We start from the raw sequence: 20,953 nt of genomic DNA on the forward strand, positions 1-20,953 counted from the left end.
AAAGTGTCAGGTAAACATTTGTGCCAATATGACCTCATTTGTGAAAATTTCAGCTGCAGAAATTTACAAGGAACTCTTAAGCAAGGCTTATTTTGAATCCATTAGCTCCACAGAGCTAACTCAGTTGGATAAATAAATATTTGAAAAAGCCCTCCCTTTTAGATCTAGCTAAAAATGCTTCAAATATGATCAAATCTAAAATGAAAAAGGCTTAAAATAGTTATTGACAAAAAAATTGCAAACGTGAGCAATAGACTGAACAATATAATTATTTCCCATTATACACAGAATTTTAGGGAAATAAGATCAATAGCATTGTTAGGAATATTATGGTTTCTTTGTTACAAATAGGCACCCAAGTATATAATCCTGTATAAAGATTGCATCATTAACTACCAAAATTTAGAGGACATTACATGCTTCAGCAGCACATATACCCAAATTACAATACAGAGATTAACATGGCAATTGCGCAGGATGATATGAAAATCTGTGAATTATTCCATATTTTTCATTCTTCAGATGCAAGAAATGAAAACAATTATTAAAAAGTTGATTACAAAATTACAAGTCTAACAATACATGTAATTCATATAAATGAAAGGTAGTTTGACATCAGTGTATTAAATCTTCACCTTAGAAAGGCCTTTACATAGCATAATCTTTATAAAACTTTTAAAATTAGACAACACTCTCATTTTATTCCAAAAAAATATACTATAAGGACCTAGTAAAAAAGGAATCTTAAACTGTTTCTTTATGGAATGCAATCTGACACATTTATTAATGAACCTGTATATTATAAAACAATGTAGTATTCAAAGTCTTATATCTAGGAAAGAATAAAATAGATTATGGGCATTATACAAACAATACAAAATATTTTAAAGTATAATTTTTCAGATAAGCACCAGAAATATCTTTAGTTTCTTTATTACTCATTTCAACATATAAATTAAAATTATTTCTGATTAAAAAAAGCAAAAACACGAGGGGGGACCAAGATGGTTACGGGGAAGTAGGGGAACACCACAGCTCTCCCCAACCAAAAAGAGAGTTTGAGTTCCAACGTTTAAACTCCCCAAGAGACCGACAAAAACAAAAAGACCAACATCCAGAGAAAAGCAGGAGGTAGAAAAAAACAAAAAATAAAGAGTTAAAAAGAAGAATTTCACAACAGAGAAGGGTGAAGACCCCTCCCCCAACATCTATTGGCCACACAGCAGCGAGCCAAGCCATGGCCAGCCCAGCCCGGTAGGAGCTGCCGGTGTCCCAGAGAAACAGGGGGCTGTCTGCAGATCACCTGCACCAAAGCCCCCTCAGGTACCAGTGTCAGACCCGCTGATGTTAAGGAATGAAGAATCTGCTGAGCAGGGAGCTTACACAAAGATCCCACCCCTACCCCTCACTCTCTATTTGAGCAGAGAGGCTCCATCCCACCAAAGCCACTCGGCCTCATGGCAGGAACCCCAGAGATACACCAGATGCCCACAGAACACCAGAACAGAAGAACTGAAAGGAACAGGTGCTGATCCGGAGAGTGCAAACAGAGACAAATGCCAGCGCTCAGAACCTGCACAGAGGCTCCTCCCCCACCCCTTGGGTGGAGGCTGGAGGCCCATCCCATGGAGCTTACCCAAAACAGTGTCAATGGAGGCAGTGACAGAAGAGAAACACACAGAGCCACCACCTCTCAGCCCAGCCCACAATCACATCAATTGAACTCTGACTGCAACTGCAACCAGCAACCTATATCACACAGAAACAACAACAAGCTCCAGGTTGAGTACCCTGCAGGGGACAGTGTATTCCTCAAGGGAGACCAGAGCTGGTGGGAATCCCCAGACCCCCTACCCCAAACCTGCATCACAGGACCCACTAAAACTATAAATTGTTCACAAGCTCCACCAGCCCATGGAGCACACTCAGCTGGCCAGGCTAGAACAAGAGACAGCCTGGAAGGGAGCTTAAATGCCCAAGCCAGGAACAGCGCCCCTGGGTCAAGACACCCAATGGTGGAAGAAATTTGAACTGTGTACTTCAGGCTGCACAATCTAGGTGGGATACACAGCAGCACAGGTCCAACCAGTGTGCCCTAGGGTGGGGGCCGGGACCAGACCTGGGGATCCGGTGCCTGAGCAACATAACCAACACCTCCCAACTGAAATAAGAAGCTGAGCATATGCCTCAGCAGAGAGGAGAAAAACAGGGAACTGCACCCTCTGGGAATCATGCCTGTGACAGCAAAAGACCTAGGGGTTCAGGACAAGAGAAGTCCAAAGCCCACAAGAACCCGACCCATATATTCTAGGCTGAGAATTGGACAACACAGGCTGCCAGCACCTGAAAATAGTCAGGAGCTCAGGCTGGTAAGACGGCTCAGCAGTACAGTGCTTGTCTTAGGTGCAGGAGGCCCTGGATCTGATTCCTCAGCAGCACATAAGCAGAAAGGGCCAGATGAGGTGCTATGGATCAAATGGTAGGGTGCCAGCCTTGAGTTGAAGAGCTGAAGGACAGAATCCAAGCCCAGAGTTCAAGCCCACAACTAGCCAAAAAGTAAAACAAAACAAAACATCAGGAGCCCATAGCAGACTCCAGCATCTGGGAGAGTACATCCAGCACATCTGGACTCGCCAAGAGCACCTGTAGGAACAAACAGGAGCAGTTTAGGCTGCTCAACCCTTCTAAAGTCAGGAACTGCCAGTGATCTACAGCAGAGCGCCGAGAACCCTCTGTGGGTCAGACCAGCAGCTAGAGGTCGGCCCCCAATAGAACCGAGATCAGGTACAGACTCTACCAGCACAGAAACAGTAACCAGGCAAAGACAGACGCTATTGACCAAAACAAAATTTCAGATTAGTCTGCAATAATCCCTGAATCCCCATGAAAAATCACAGAGAAAAATTACAAGGTTTATCAACACCTAGGATAACAAGCTATCTCTAAAAGCCAGCAGCCACCCAGGGGATAGACCCAGTGGGAGCAAAGCAGGAATGGAAGACAAACACTACATCCAAGAGATGCTGGAGGCAATGACTCAAGATATAAAACGAGAAACACACCAGAAATTGAAAGAACACAGGGTCGAAATATCGAAAGAGATGCAGGACATCAAACAGGAGATGCATGCAAAAATAGAGGCAGCACACACATCACAAAGCCATTACATAAGTGACAAAATAGAGGCAGTACACACCTCATTCAGAGGTGAGATAGTATTTTGAAAACCAACATCGAATCTATAAATGAGTCCATTTCCTCCATGCAAACAACAATGGAAGCCACAAAACAAAGAACAAAATGGAATGTAGAGTGTCAAATACAGAAGACAGAATACATCAACTGGACCAAAAAATGACAGGTATGGAAAAATCACTTAAATGATGCCAAAGGGAAATTCAAGAGCAAGCAGATAGTGCCAAGAAATTTAACCTTCATATACGAAGGTGAGGAATATCAAAGCAAGGGATTGCAACACCTATTCCACAAATAATCAGTGAAAAAATTTCCCCATCTCAAAAAAGAACATCTTACCTACATAACAGAAGAATATGGAACACCTAACAAGAAGGATCCCAGGAGAAACATTTCTAGACACATTATAGTATAAATGATAGATCTGAATGATAAGGAAACAATCTTGCATGCAGCAAAAATGAAGAAGGAGCTATACTACAACAGGAAAAATATTAGAATCACTACAGATGTCTCCACACAGACACTGAATGCAAGAAAGGCCTGGGAAAGTACCATATGAGCCAATGCAGACTGATATACTCGGCAAAGCCAGCATTCACATTCGATGGAGAACTGAAAATTTTTAATACCAAAGAAAAATTAAATTGATACATAAACATTAAGCCAGCATTACAAACACTACAAGAGGTGGAACACAACCTGAGAAAAGCAACCACGAACAGGGACCTGCACCCAGACAGGCATTAATAAAAGTCTATCTGAGCAAGCACAGGAGGAAAGGAAAGAAGAAAAACAGTGACCATAATGCATCGCTCTATACTATCTCTTAAGATTTGTGGGCTTAATTCACTAATCAAAAGAAAAAGAACTTCAAATTGGATCCTAAAACATGAGCCATCCATCTGTTTGCCTTCAGGAGATTCACCTCTAAGCCAAACATTCAAACAAACACAGAGTGAAGGTTTGGAAAAGGCTTTACCAATCAAATGTCCCTAGTAAAAAGGCAGGTTTAGCAATCCTGATATAGGAAAAATTGAACTTGTCATTAAAATCAATGCAAAAAGACAAGGATGAACACTACATATTAATGCAGGGAACAATACAAGAGGAGGATATTACCATCGTCTACTTACATTCCCCAAACATTGGTGCACCCAAATATGTTAAGCAAATACTCTCAAACTTATGGAATAAAATAGATCCAATATGATAATACTAGGAGACTTTAACACCCCAGTCTTATCCAAGGACAGGTCTACTAACCAGAGGATTGGCAAAGAAGCTACTGAAATAAGTGAAGCCATACTTCAAGTGGAACTGACATTTACCAAGTATTTCACCCTAAAAACAACACAGTACACATTCTTTTCAGCAGCTCATGGTACTTCCTCCAAAATAGACCATATCATAATTCATGCAAAGAACTTAAGCAAATTAAAGGGGATTGACATAATCCACTGTATCCTATCTGACCGCAGTGGAATCCAGCCAGTTCTCAATAACAAAGCATACTGCAGAAATTACTAAAATACATGGAAATTGAACAGCACACTTCTAAGCAATGCCTGGGTAATGGAAGAGATTAAAGAAGAAATTAAAAAATTCCTAAAACTCAATGAAAATGAAAATACTTCGCAAAGAAACTTGTGGGACACAGCAAAAGCAGTCCTGAGGGGCAAATTTACTGCCCTCAATGCCCACATCAAGAAAATAGAGACAGACCAACAAAATAATCTCATGTTGCAATTAAAACAGCTAGAAAAACATGAAAAAATGGAACCTAAATTTACTAGACAGAGCCAGATAACCAAACTATGAGCGGAGAATATTGAAATAGAGATTTGGAGAATCATAACCAATATTAACCAAACAAAAAGCTTGTTAAAAAATAAATAAAATTGATAGACATTTCGCAAGACTGATTTGAAAAGAAGAGAAGAAACCCATATTAACAAGATGAGGGATGCCATGGGAAAAATCACAACATGTACCCAAGATTTCCAAACAATTTTAACGGACTACTTTCAAAAGTTATACTCGCTAAAGAAAGAAAACCTGGCAGAAATGAATGCATTTTTAGAGAAATACATGTTGCCCAAATTGAGCAAAGAAGAAGTAAATCAATTAAATAAGCCAATATCCTACAAGGAGATACAGAAAGCAATCAGAAGTCTTCCAACAAAAAAAAAGCCCACCCACAAAAAATAAAATACGTAGGAATTAACTTAACCAAAGAAGTGAAGGAACTCTATGATGAAAACTTTAAAAACTTGAAAAAGCAAACCAAAACAGAACTTAGTAATGGGAAAAACTCCCATGCTCCTGGATTTGGAAAGATCAACATCGTGAAAATGGCAATACTTCCCAAGGCTATCTACAAATTCAATGTGATACCTATCAAAATTCCAACCTCATTCTTCAAGGAAATAGAAGAGGCAATCCAAAAATACATATGGGACAATAAAAGACCACGAATAGCACAAACGGTCCTCAGTGGAAAGAACACTGCTGGAAGAATATCAAAACCAAATTTCAAACTCTACTATAAAGCCATAGTAATCAAAACAGCTTGGTACTGGCACAAGAACAGATCTCAGGACCAATAGAATAGAATTGAAAACCCAGAAATGAACCTACAGACCTAGAGCCATCTAATCTTCGATAAGGGAGCTAAAAAAACAGAATGAAAGAAAGACAGCATCTTCAGTAAATGGTGGTGGCAAAATTGGTTAACTAATTGTAGAAAACTAAACCTAGATCCTTATATATCACCCTGTACCACAATCAACTCCAAATGGATCAAAGACCACGGAGTCAAAGCAGACACTCTGAAAAAATTACAGGATGGAATAGGAGAAACCCTAGGTCTCCTTGGCACAGGCCGAAATTTTCCTAATAGAGACCCGGAAACACAACAAATCAAAGAAAGGTTGGACAAATGGGATTACATGAAGTTGCAGAGCTTCTGCATGGCAAAGGACATAGCTAGCAAGATCAATAGAAAGCCTACGGATTGAGAGAAGATCTTCACTAGCCATACAACGGACAAGGGTTTCATATCTAAAATATACTTGGAATTCAAAAAATTAAAACTCCCAACAACAAATCCTCAAAGAAACAACTGCCCAATAAATATGTGGGCTACAGACTTAAAGAGAAACTTCTCTGAAGAAGAAAGAAGGATGGCCAATAGACACAAGAAGAAATTATCAACCTCCCTAGCCATAAAGGAAATGCAAATTAAAACAACATTAAGATACCACCTCACCCCAGTTAGAATGGCAAAAATCAAGAACTCTAATAACAACAAATGCTGGAGGGGATGTGGACAGAAGGGAACCTTACTTCATTGTTGGTGGGAGTGTAAACTTGTTCAACCAGTTTGGAAAGTATTATGGAGGTTCCTCAAAAGACTCCATATAGAGCTCCCCTATGACCCAGCAATCCCACTTTTGGGCATTTACCCAAATGTTTACAAACAAGACCACACTAAAGCCACCAGCACAACCATGTTTATTGCAGTATTACTTACTGTAGCTGAGATATGGAACCCATCCTGATGTCCCTCAGTAGATGAATGGAACAAGAAAATGTGGTATATATACACAGTGGAATTCTATGCCTCCATCAGAAAGAATGACATTGCCCCATTTGTTAGGAAATGGAAAGACTTGGAAAAAATATATTAAGTGAAGTAAGCCAAGCCCAAGGAATCATAGGTCCCACGGTTTCCCTTATTTGCAATATCTAGTATATGTATGAGTCAAGTTAAAAATGCCAGATAAGGTGATGTTAGGAAAATGAACCCTAAGATATGTATTCAAATGTTTATTTCTTTCACGTGATTGTTTCTAACGCATTAGTAAGATCATTTCTTTGTTACTTTGTATGTCTCTCCCCCACAGTATAACCCATGCTTTCACTGTTTTCATGTTGTTATAATTTGTGGAGGGGAAGGGGAAAAACAAGTCATTTAAATAAGGATACAGGTCGACCCATTGCAACAATAAGTACAAGTTGTCATGCCGAAAACGAACTTTACAACTTTGGTGGTGGGGGAAGGATTGGGTGGGTGGGCGGTGGGAGGATGGGAAGAGATGGGAAGGGGAAACAAAGGAGGAGGCTACAATGCTTAATAAGAAATATACTCATTATCTTGCCCATATAATTGCAACCCCTCTGTACAGCATTTTCACCGTAAAAAATAATAAAAAAATTAAAAAGAAAGAAAAAAAAGCCTAGGACCAAATGGATTCACAACAGAATTGTACAAGACCTTTAAACAAGAAATAATACCTATACTCTTCAAGTTTTCAGAGAAACAGAGAAGGAGGGAGCTATCCCAAACTCATTCCATGATGCCAATAACACACTCATCCCCAAAACAGGCAAAGACCCAACAAAAAAAGAACTACAGGTCAATTTCCTTGATGAACACAGATGCAAAGTTCCTTAACATAATTCTAGCTAACAGAATCAAGAAACATAAAAAAATACACTAAAACCAAGTAGGCTTCATCACAGTGATACAGGGATGGTTTATCATACGTAAGTCAACAAATATAATCCAAACACATCAACAGAGCCAAGGTCAAGAATCATATGATTATCTCCACAGATGCAGAAAACGGTTTTGATAAAATTCAACATTCATTCATGCTAAAAGTTCTGGAGACAATAGGAATAGAAGGAACATTTCTTAAAACATTAAAAGCCGTTTATGACAGACCAATAGCTAATACTATACTTAATTGGGAAAAGCTACAACCAATTCTCTTAAAATCAGGAACAAGGCAAGGATGCCCACTGTGTCTACTCCTGTTCAATATAGCCCTGGAAACCTTAGCCAGGTCAATAAGGCAAGAAAAAACATTAAAAGGATCCGCATAGGGAAAGAAGAAATTAAACTATAGCTTTTTGCATATGACATGATACTATACCTTCACAATCCCAAAAAATCCATCCCCAAACTCTTAGAAATCAAAAATCACTTCGGCAATGTAGCAGGATACAAAAATCAATCCAATAAAATCAGTTGCCTTCCTGTACACTGACAATGTACAAGCAGAAAGGGAAATAAAGGAAGAAACCCCATTCACAATAATCTCCCCTAAAATAAAATATTTAGGAATTAACCTAACCAAAGCTGTAAAAGAACTATTTAATGAAAACTATAAAAAGTTAAAGAAAAAAATTACAGAAGACACTAGGAAATGGAAAGACCTCAAATGCTGTTGGATAGGCAGACAGTATAGTGAAAATGGCAATACTGCCTCAATTAATATACAAATTCAATGCAATTCCTATTAAAATCCCAATGATGTACATCTCTGAAATACAGAAAACAGTCCAAAAATTCGTATGGAACCACAAAAGACCTAGAATAGCCAAAACAATTCTAGAGAATAAAGACAACATGGGAAGGATATCCATGCAGCACTTCAAACTCTACTATAGAGCCATAATAACAAAGACAGCATGGTACTGGCACAAAAACAGACCCGAAGACCAATAGAATAGAATAGAAGATCCAGAAATAAATCCACATGCCTACAGACAGCTGATATTTGACAAAGGAACCAAAGACAGAAAATGGAAGAAACACAGCCTCTTCAACCACTGGTGCTAGGAAAACTGGGTGGCCACATGAAGAATAAAAGTGGACCCCAGCATATCACCATACACCAATATCAACTCAAAATGGATTAAAGACCTTAGCATTAAACCTGAATCTTTGAAACCACTTCCGGCAGAGTAGGAGAGACACTTGAACTTATAGGCACTTATAGGCACAGGAAAGTATTTCCTGAACAGAGTCTCAGGGTCACAACAAAATGGAGTGAGACATGACAAATGGGACTACCTTACAATAAAAAGCTATAGCAAAGCTATAGCTGTAAAGCTATAGCGATCGCAACCAAGCTAGAAAGACAACCAATTAATTGCGAAAAAATACTTACCAGCAATATATCCGACAAGGTGTTAAAATCCAGTATATACAGGGATCTGAAGAAACCAGGCCCTCCCAAACCTAACAAACCAATTACTTAATGGGAAAGGGAATTAAAGAGAGACTTCTCAGAAGAAGAGATAAAAATGGCAAAGAAACACAATAGGAAGTGTTCACCATCCCTGGTTGTAAAGGAAATGTAAATAAAGACAACCATGAGATTCCACCTTACCCCAGTCAGAATGTCCCACATCCTCAAGTCAGCCAATGACAAATGCTGTAGGGGATGCAGAGAAAGAGGAACCCTGCTACACTGCTGGTGGGAATGTACACTTATACAACCACTTTGGAAAACAGTCTGGAGAGTCCTAAGAAAGCTAAATATTGACCTCCCTTATGACCCAGTCATACCATTTCTAGGCATCCATCCTGAACAACAGGAAACAGTATAAAAGGACACATGCACCTCCATGTTTATTGCCGCACTGTTCGTAATAGCCAGGATATGGAAACAACCCAGATGTCCCACCACAGATGAATGGATCCCAAAATTGTGGTATCTATACACAATGGAATATTATTCAGCCATTAGAAATGACAAAATAATGGCATTTGCAGGGAAATGGATGGAGCTAGAAGGTGATCATGTTGAGCAAAGAAGTCAAGAGCATTGAGACCAACAGTACATGGTCTCCCTGATAAGTGGATGTTAAAAACAAAATGTTAGGTAATACGACATATTTAACAGGACTTAGGAAACAAAGGACTTTCACTCATCTGGTCAAATCTCTACTAAATAACCCAATGCGGCTGATCACATGTATGGTATATATGTGCACAATGAAGGGGAACCAGGAAGACGACATAGAAATAGAGGAAATCAGGGAAAAATTCATTAGTTGCACTGGACATTGACCAAAATGAACTAAACAAGTTAATGGCAGGGATAGAAGGGAGGGAACATGTGGGAAAAGGGAACAGCTGATGTTATGCAAAATAAAAGAAATGTACATACCAACCAATGTGGAAGAAATAACAGTATCGCAAAGCTCATGGAACTCATAAAAGTTATACACTGTGATAGACAATTTTCTCCAGAAATGTTAGAATGTGTTTGTGATTTTTACTGAGTGTCACTATCCCACAATACTGTGAAATTAGGGAAATTATGTAACCACTTAATTACAATAAAAAAGCAAAAACTCTCCAGAAATCATTATAGATATACAACTAACCCTTGAATACATTTTGACATCAAAGTAAGGCAATTGACTTGGAAGACTTCCATGGAATCCATGAATTGTTGCAGTAAGCTATTGTTGTTAGTTGGATTGTGAAAATATTTTGTATGAAAACAGAATGAAATGGCATTTTTGAAATTTAAGGAACTTAACCGAACCATTATGACTTAGGAGAGCAATTTGTACAGCCTTCCAAAACTTCAAAGAGGTAGTGATACATACTTATCCTTTTGGCAATATCAAATACAGTTTCTTCCAAGTTGTTCTTCAGACCTGATTTGACATAATGGTTCAACAGAAGCAGATCCAACATGTCTTTGCTAACTCTATTACCATCAGCAAGATGCAAGGGGGCCATTGGTATCTCCATCATGATGAAGTAAGAAAAAAGCCACTCTATTATTATTCCACATATAAGCACTGCACAGGGTTGTCCAGCCATCTACAGTTATTGCATGAATATGTGCCGCTTCAGCCACCAACTCATAGACAGTGTCTAAGTGTCCACTGTAGGCTTCTTGATGAATATGGGTATACTCATCGTCATCCCTAGTATTCACATGAGTGGCCTTTATGGAAAGTAGTCTCTGCACTGTAATAACCTGATTATTTTCAGCAGCCAAAAGAAGAAAGTTGCCTGGATCTTTCTCCATTTTTTCTTGCAATTGATACCATTCCTCACTTTTTCATCATGTTCCTCGTCTTCATCAGAATTGCCTAACCAGAGACTTTGAGTGACAGTGGGAATGAGGTGTCCAAGTATTTCCCTAATAGTTCAAGTTAGTTGAACTGTTCAGAAAAATCCGGTGAATTTTCTGCATCTGTTTTTTCACCATGATTTATTTTCCCTTTTTATATTTTTACTATTCGAAATTATTCTAACTGGAGAGTAGGGAATTGATGGAAGCACAGGATAGATTTTCCTCCGTATTCAAAGATACAGACTGAAAATAAGGACCAGTGGTGTCTTCATGTGCAGCTTATTCTAGGAATAATGCCTTCTATATAAATGATTTGGGAAATGGCAGAGCAGAAAGTAAAATGATGCAACCAAAAATATAAAAGCAAAATAAATTATGATAATTATAGAGCAATCCTATTATTTATGAGAAACATTAAAGGGAGAGGAAGAGAGACAGATGTGCAATGTCCTAGATAGACACAAATGCATGCCTCTGATCAATATATAGAGCAAGCAGAATTTTATGTTTTAAAAAGATAGAAATAGAATTTATGTATTTACTTGAATTTGGTAAATACATTTTTAGCAGCCTACATGAAGAGACATAGGTTTAATCATATTGCAGACAAGAATCTAAATCCTTGATAATTCTAGGAACAGATCTGAATGAAATCAGTTGAATCACACCTTTCATGTACAATGAAGGAATAGGTCCAGGCTATGAAAGCAGCAAGAGAAAGCAGGCCGATGTATCTGTGACAAAACTTTGTGGAAAATGATATTGAGGATTACTTACTGTTGATCCACTTGCACTGGAAGCATGATTCTGAAAAATTGCTTGCTGATTCTCAACTATTTCTTTGATCATTATATTCTCCAAAAAGAAAAAGTGAGATTTAATTGATAGCAAAGTACTACTAATACATTTTGATTTCTCATTAAGCACCTTCAATCATTGAAACCACATGAAGACAATAGACAGGCCTACTTTTTTAGATGAAAACAAGTGTCTTAAAAAAACAAAGAATGGAAGTAGTCATGTAAAGGACTTCTATTTTAGTACTACATTATATATTTTTTTCTAATGTTGGGTACCAATAAATAATGGATCTATTAGAAATCTCTTAAAGCTCATATGTCCAATTGTGAATTCTCTTATACTATATCATGATATTTTTTGTGTGTGTTCTTAAGAAGAAATTTACATTACTAACTTGAATTTCTGACAGGACAGTATCATCACTGTACATCTTGCTTCTATACTCTCATTTTTAAATTACTATCTAAGTATGTGCATTAGATAACAATAGAGGAAAAATAGAAGCCACACTGTTGGCTCATGTCATTAATCCTAGCTAATCAGAAAGATGAAGTCTGAGGATTGCGGTTTGTAGCCAGACCAAACAAAAAAAAAGTATTAGATTCTGATTTGAAATAAACCAACAAAAGCTAGAACTGGAGCTGTGGTACAAGCAGTAAAATGATATCCTTGAGAAAACTAAAACAAAAAAATAACAAATTCTGGGACAGAGACAGGCCCTGAGTTCAAGCCTTAGTATTAGCACCAAACAAATCATTGAATTAATTAGTTAATTAAGTAATTAAATATAAATTAAGTGGTCACATGTGGATAGGCAGGTAAAATGTAACATCTGTGGTGACTGGATTGTGTATTTTTTTGTAGTAAGGCAAATTATTATTTGTACTAATCATTAATTTTTTTGAACTTTTTTTGAATTTAGCATGCATGTATAGGTGTGTGTACATGTGTGCATATGTGTGTATGTGTATATGTGTGCATATGCTGTTGCAATGTTGCTTGCCAGTGTGGACAGGGTGAGGCTGAAAAGAGCTGAATTTGTTGCAATGTTTTTATGTATCAGTATTCTGTCATGTCATTTTGTACATTTTATTTGTCAAATAATATCATCAGAATCAAACGATTTACAATATTAAGTTAGATGAAAGAGAACGCTTTCAGCTCTTATTATATGTTAGGTGAGAAGATTCAGACATATTTAGGTAGTAAATTAGTGCTGGAAGATGACTGTCGGTACAAAATATGTATTTGACTTCTTAAATTTGTTATACTTTTAACATATGCTCATGGAGTAAGTTTGACCAACTGGACCAAATAGGTATTGCTCTCTGGTTATTCCCGTGAAACACAAAGTGGATAAACTCTTTCTGGCTTTCTGTTGAAAATAACTTTCTTTGTAAGATCATATCTATTCACACTAAGAGGTAATCAACCCAATATTTATCAAGTTTGAATATCCCATCATATTGACTGAAAATCAGTATTGTTGATATGCTTGTTAGCTATTCCTTTCAAAAAAAAAAAAAACAAAAGCACGTGTCATCTTTAGATAGTGGATGTATCTGAAGTTGTTTTGTACATGCAAAGGGCTAATGGCTCTTTTGTGGGAGTAACTATTGCAACTTAACAAATAAGGCTTTTTGAATATCTTTTCCAATATGAATAACATCACAGAGCGAGTCTTGCAATTTCGGAAAACCCTTTGAATATTTTAGTATTATTTCAGTTCATTGACTATGGAGCTAAAGACATTTCTGAAATAAATATTGTTAAGATCTGAAAATATATGAGGGTATACAGGCTTTTTATGCATCATGTTATGAAAATCCAGTTTTTATGAAACTAAATGAAATAGAATGAAAGAATGTATGTGAATTTGGTAAGCTAATTATTAGTTTAACTTTGTTTTCTATTAACACAGTCCATTGAATGTAGATGATGCAGTTAAATTACTTCCTTTGTGTTTCTGTACTTCAGTTATTTTTCATATCATTGTAGTTATGGGAGTGAATTTGTAGTATAAATAAAGGTCCTTTAAAATGATGAGGTTTAATCTTGTGCTTTGTGTCCTACTCCCAAGAAAATGGGTTATTTTCAACTGTTAATATTTTATAATTGAATCTTCATAAGAAAAATTTAAAAATGAAGTAGTATTGATGACTTTTTAAACCAATTGTATTGACAAGTTGGAGAGTCTTTAATTCATGCTTCGGTCTTGGTGTCTATGATTTTTAACCCCTTGTTGCTAACATTAATGATAGCTCAGACGGCATTTGGGGGTATATGAAAGGTAAAATATTTATCTGGGGTCAAAGGTGATTTTTATATCAGTCTTGCTTTAATAACATTTTAAAGTAGTATATTTCTCTCAGAATGTTTGGTATAAAAAGCAATCAAAATACTTCTAATGGTAAACAACCTAGGTGAGCTACAATGTGGAAATGACTGGTCCATAACACCTGCAGTCTGTTTCCATCAGGAATTGGGCAGGACACTCTTTTGGTATGACTGTGTTAAACAGAAATGGGATCCCCAGGCAGTGAAGTGTTGAGTGAAGGGATAGGTTATGATTTCTACTATTTTGAGCTAGAAATCAAGAATGTTATACTTTAGCAGTTCTTTTCACCAGGGATGTATAAATTGATTATGAACTTGGAGTTTTCATATTACAGCTACCTATTTTCTAACAAAGATAAAGTCAAATATAATTAGAGTGTACACAATAATTCTGGGAAATTTTCCTAGAATTAGTAGACTAAGTGCTGGTATTTTTGTCATAAAATAAAATGCGGTTATTTGATACAGCGGGAGATGCGCCTCAGGCTAACACTTACCATGTGTGCAATACTGTACTAGTAATTACAATTCTGAAGATGTCAATACCATCATCTGAGAATTAAAAATGGACGAAGTTCCACTTTATGGGATTATTGTGAGGATTAAGTTAGATACCATTAGTAAAGTACTTGGAAAAACTATAATTCATCATTTGATACTTTCTTCCTGTTATTTTTTCATGTGATGAATTCTAACAATTTTACTGTGATTTTTATATTGTGTCTATTTACAATAGGCAATGTGATATATTGATATTCATTGCATTGGTCAGTTTTCTGACATTATGAGGAAAATACCTGCAAAGAAAATTTCTGAGGAGGAAACTATTATATTGATTCATGGTTTAAGAGAATACAGTTGAAGATCAGATGTCTCCATTGTTTTTAATTATATTTTTATTAAATAGTTGTTCAAAAGAATTTCCATTCCACAATTCAGTTATAAGTACAATGGATCTTTAATAACTTTCTTATACCCTTCCAAACCTCACCCCACTTTCATGTTTTCTAGTTTCATACTATCTGCATTGAATATTATGCCTTCACTCTCTTCCTGCATAACTCCCTTTATTCCTTCCCTTTGACTTCCGCTCACATCTTCCAAGTGATAGATTCCTGGTATTCATTTTGTTGGATTAAAAGTTCAATTTTATAAGAAATTACATCTTTTAAATACTCCTCTGCAAATAGCATGCTTTGGTTAATACTGTTGTGTAATTGTAACACCTCTGTATGGTATTTTCACAATAAAAATCTCAGTTTTATGGTCAATAGATTTTGAAAAGGATGCCATGACTTTATGAAATAAAAATAGAATCTTAAATGGTTGTTGTGGCCCTATTGCCTTCCTCTATTTAAAAAAAATTTCTTAGACTACTACCTCAATCCTTATACAAAAATTTAAAGTTTTTAAATAGAAGATGATTATCAAACTAAATGTGAGATGTAAAAACATAAACATAAAAATTCAGGGCATTGGATCAGTAAAAGTTTCTATAATATGACATGGAAAGCATTAGTGGGTAAAGAAAAGCAAGAATAATCTGTATAATATCAACTTATACTCTTTCATAATTCAAAGGACAATATAACAGAAGTGAAAATATATCTAACATATAGAAGACACATATTTGTTAATGCTACAATGTTAATGCTAAAATGATTCTGAGTCTAAGTATTTTTATATCTTCTAATTCTATATAACTTTTCCCAAAATAGCATATTTCTTTAAAGAATATATGTAGATAGTAGGAGCATATGAAATAAGTTCCTCTTTAGTATCCAAGAATAAATAAAGAGAAAATTCACTAGTAGGACTATAATATAAAAAGATGACACAAAATATAGTAATGCACTTGTGGAGAAATTGATATACTCCACTTAGCAAATGAATTTGTATAATACTTCAATCATTAAAGCAAGCAATTTTTCAAAAGGTCAAAGAGAATTGAATAGGTTCTATCCATTACACGTCTATGTATGTATTAAAGAGAAGTAAAAAACTTGTTTGTACAGGGAATGTAGTTCATTGAGATTGCACTTGAATACTTTGTGTGAGACCCTGGAAATAATCCCCAAAACCAAATTTTGAAAAGTATCACTATCGAGGATGTATGCTGGACAAATTCCTGTAAATGAATCTTAAATCTACTTTAATGTCTGTTCTAAAATTTACAGCATTTCTATTTGAAGAAAAGCAAATTTGTGAAAATTTTAGGCTTGGAAAACCTATGATTGTACAATTCACTTCCAAATCACTAAAATGCATACAATAAAAGGAAATAATATATTTCAGGTGAATTACACGTCAGCAAAAAAAAAAGCTATTGTTAAAATACTTCACACAAAATGTAGAAAACGTAAAAAGATATTGTTTGTGTTTGCTTATAAACTTTGTAAACTGCAACATTTGAAACAATAATATGATTTCTGTTCATTTTAAGTATTTTTAATTGTTTATTTTAAGTTTATTCAGAGATAACTAAATCAAAAAGTGTATGTGATAACTGGAATACCTAGGAATTAAGCAACACTTATAAATAATTGATAACCTTTTCTGGAAGAAACTTTTGGCAAATGACAGAAGACACAAATCTATGAATCTGCATCTTATGAAAGCCATATGTTACTTGGTCAATCCAATTGTTTTTCTCTGCTTTGCTAGGGAAAAAGTATTCTCAAGATAAGAGCCAATGGCAGTGAAAAGAAACAAAATACACTATCATCTTGATTTATTTGTGAAATTAATAAATGAAATAAAACAATTCCACTTAAGGGACTCCAATATTAGTATCTATGAAGATGTTCCTGAATGCCAACATCCATTGAATTTTTGGAATTTTAATTTCTATGTACATATGAAAACTAGAAAAGGAAAAGAAATATAGTCTTAAAGCAAACCAGCCGTGGAATAATTTTCTCAATTGCTTTGAAATTACATAAGAATTGATATTCCTTTCCATTGGAAACATTTAAAAGTGTTTAGCATGTATTATAATTCAAATATAAAGCAAGAGTAATTTAATATAATCATTATAAGTATTATTCTATTACTATCATAAAATAGAATAACAAACCAGTTCCAATATATTACTTACCCATCATTATTCTTAATTCCTAATCATTACCTAAATATCTTAAACAATCTAAATAGTCACGTCTTTAATATAAACGTAAATATTCTATACTTTTTACTTAACATTTTCCAGGGGCTTGTATTCATGTTTCTAAGAAAGGTTCACAGCAGTTAAAAGATGTTTTTGTGAAACTAATGTGATACATTTTGTTGTTGTTGTTGTTGTTGTTTGAAAGGCCTGGGCATTATCACTAAGCCTTTTTATCTTCAAGGAGAGCAATCTACAACTTGAGGCACAGAGCTAATTCATGTTTTTAGTGGTTAATTGGAGATAAGAATCTAACAAGTACTTTTCTGTCTGGGCAACTTTCAAACACATTTCTAAGATCTCATTACCCAGAATAGGTCGAATTATAACAGTGAGTCACTGGCACTTTTTGATGTAGTTTTTATTTTAATTATGTTTTAAGATTTTTGTTTCACCATAGTGTACATCATTCTACCCATAAATTTAGATATGTATATATTTCTGATGACAATCTCTAAAAATGTCATTCTACACATAACATTAATATATATATATATATATATATATATATATATATATATATATACACACACACACACATATATTTCTGAAGACGGACTCACTCTATTTTTTGCTACTATTTTTGACCTTTTACATTTCAAAGATATACAGTCTATTTTTCTAAAAGTTTCCTAGAATAAAATAACTAATATTTCATTAGAAAGTAGAGCTTTTACTTTCAAGGGAATTTTAGATACACATATGACTTTGTAGTAATATTTACAGTATATTACTTGAAAAAGTTCTGTCCAAACTCTTAAATATTTGTGTGTAATGAGGGGAAGAGAGGATGTTAATTCATACTGGTTAGGAATTAGCAATGCTTCAAAAATCTATTCCATAATTTGTTATAAACACATAGTCAAGCTACCTGATATGGTTTAGTTTTTTTTGTTTCTTTATTTGTTCAAAATTTTAATATGGATGCATGCAGTGTTAACATTAAAAATATTAATCAAAAGACAAATAATAGCAAAATCATAGGCACATATAAGATTTTCATTAATTAGTACTTATGATGCTAATAATAATTTTGATGAAGATAATGATGATGACCACAGTGTAACCTGACAATGATAAGGTGATTGAAAAGGAAAAATAACTTTACACTTCTTTGAAGCTAGTGTTCCCACATTGAGTACATAGTTATAAACTGAATTGGATTACATTCAATAATAACAAGAGGAGAGTTTCTATACCAAGAAATAAAATTACATTAATAGGTAGAGACAGTAAAAACCCTAATGTTATTCCTGCAGTCTCTCTAATGTATACTCACTTTTCTTGCTGGTATTGTGTTCTTATAAATAAAATCATTTACTTCCACATTTTGATGGACTAAGATATATTGTTCAACTCAGTGTGATTAATTCATATTGATAAAAATTCGTAATATGAATGTGAAGCTATAAAATTCTGGATCCATGAATTCAACAGATCCTGTTGATTTTAAATGCTGGGAACAAATGCTTTTATCCTGACCTTAGAAGAATTATACAGTTATAACTCTCATGAACTTTCCTTAGAGGTATTTTGTGAATATGTTTCAAGACTGTTTAGACAGGAGATTAGAGATTGAACTACAGCACAGACAAGCCTAATTTGTCCTACAGTTCCAATGAGTGATTCATGTATCCACATCTGTTTGGGATTTTATTGAAATATTGTTGGATATCTTATTAGCCTAATCATCACAAATGTAGGACAAGTAACACCAAGTATTAGGTTAAACATACAGCTTTACTGATGTGACTGAAGAATCCTTGAATTGATTCTTCTTTATAACAGAAAATGCCTCAATAAACATTAACAAACCATAACTGCCATATACCTTATTGAAATCTAATTCTTGTTAGGGATATATCCATGCTTAAGTAACCCTGTCAATCAACATGCCACAAATTCTTTTTTCTTTTTTTCTTTTTTGGGTCCCGTCGTGGGGCCTGAACTCTGGGCCTGGGCGCTGTCCCTCAGCTCTTCAGCTCAAGGCTAGCGCTCTATCCCTTGAGCCACAGCACCACTTCTGGCTTTTTTCTTTTTGCTTATGTGGTGCTGAGGAATCGAACACAAGGCCTCATGCATGCAAGGCAAGCACTCTACCACTGAGCCACATTCCCAGCCCCTGCCACAAATTCTTATATGTAGGAAGTGCTATAATAAACTTCAAACTTTTATTGAATGGAAGAATTCAGACATTAGCCTCACCATTTAATCCAAATCTTTCATTTTCTCATACACATTGGCAAATAGGGAAGAATTCTGATATAACAATAATACAATGGTGACTTGAATTAACACAAATTCTAGGATCTAGTATTAAATTGATTACTTACTAATTAGCTCCAAATTTTGTGGATATTTATATTTCTCCTGGGAAAACTAATGAGCTCCAAGCAAATGTCCCTAGGGAGGCTTTCACTTCTAATATCACTGTTTGTCTCAAACTGCTTTAAATTCTACACCCTCTAATGTGGGCATAGGGTTATACTGTGCAATTTTTTCCTCAGAGAGTGAGTACTACCCTATTGTTTATCATAGACAAAGTACCTTGATACATACACTGGGTGTGTGCAAACAAGAAGTGGTAGTTGAACAATGTTCTTAGTAGTATATAAAGATGAAATTGAAATAGAGCAACTATGAACTCAAAAGGAATGTGCAAAAAAGATAAAGGCACAAAATAGAATGTGCCAAGGAAATGCTGAAGTATAATTTCAAATTACGTACTCACGTTTGAGGGTGTGTTCAAAGTACAGCTTTAGACAATGCAGTTGGATATCTTGGAGGAAAAACTGCTTTAAACTATTTTGGGATAATTGTACAAGTAGAAGCCCCTAACACTGATTCTAATCAGCCACAACATCTTCAACTTATGGATTATTTTCCAAGTGCAATGTGAGAAAAAGAGGGCTCATCACAATTAGTGTTCTGGTTGAAGTAATGGCAATCACATAACTTTTCTTATAAGTCTTTATTTTGGATCATTAAAGTAGGAAAAAGCCAAGTAAATATTTTGCATGTACCTAAATTAAGTGGGACGTATTATACTGGTCTCCTTTTAACTGGGAAGTTATAGATTATTTCTTTTTATACTCTAACTTGGAACAATGATCTGCTGTCAGTTATTTCTTCTCTTCCTCTTCATTTGCCCATCCACTTTCATAATTTTTATTTAAAGAGACATACTTGAACTTGCATTTCTAAATTCTTCAAAATTATCTGAATTTCTTCATATTTCTGGAAGCCTCCTAAATGTTTCTCAAGGGAATATTTTGTCAGTACCATTTTTATCCTATATGATGTCTTCCTGCCTAACTCAGTGCAAGAAATACATTAGACTTATTCAGGTATCTCAACACTTGTCCCACCATCAAAAACTATCTTACTTAGAAATCGTGATTTTAGTATATCTGGGGAGGTGGCATCTGTCATTTTTGTATGACTCTAATGATACTTACATGCAATCATGATTTAAACCAATATGCCACTCAGAAGATGAACAAATCCATTAAACACACACACCGTGGAATTCTATGCTTCCAATTAATAAGGAAATGGAAAG

The 20,953-nt window shown here is 35.3% G+C and overlaps 1 pseudogene; it reads left to right on the top strand.

Moving 5' to 3' along the window:
- Positions 1-416: 416 nt before the first annotated feature.
- On the top strand, positions 417-512 carry LOC138833312 (U6 spliceosomal RNA; annotated as a pseudogene).
- The last annotated feature ends 20,441 nt before the right edge of the window (positions 513-20,953 follow it).

This window comes from Dipodomys merriami, unplaced genomic scaffold, assembly GCF_024711535.1.
Source record: "Dipodomys merriami isolate MVZ:Mamm:240054 unplaced genomic scaffold, mDipMer1.0.p SCAF_203, whole genome shotgun sequence".
In the NCBI taxonomy this organism is placed as follows: Eukaryota; Metazoa; Chordata; class Mammalia; order Rodentia; family Heteromyidae; genus Dipodomys; species Dipodomys merriami.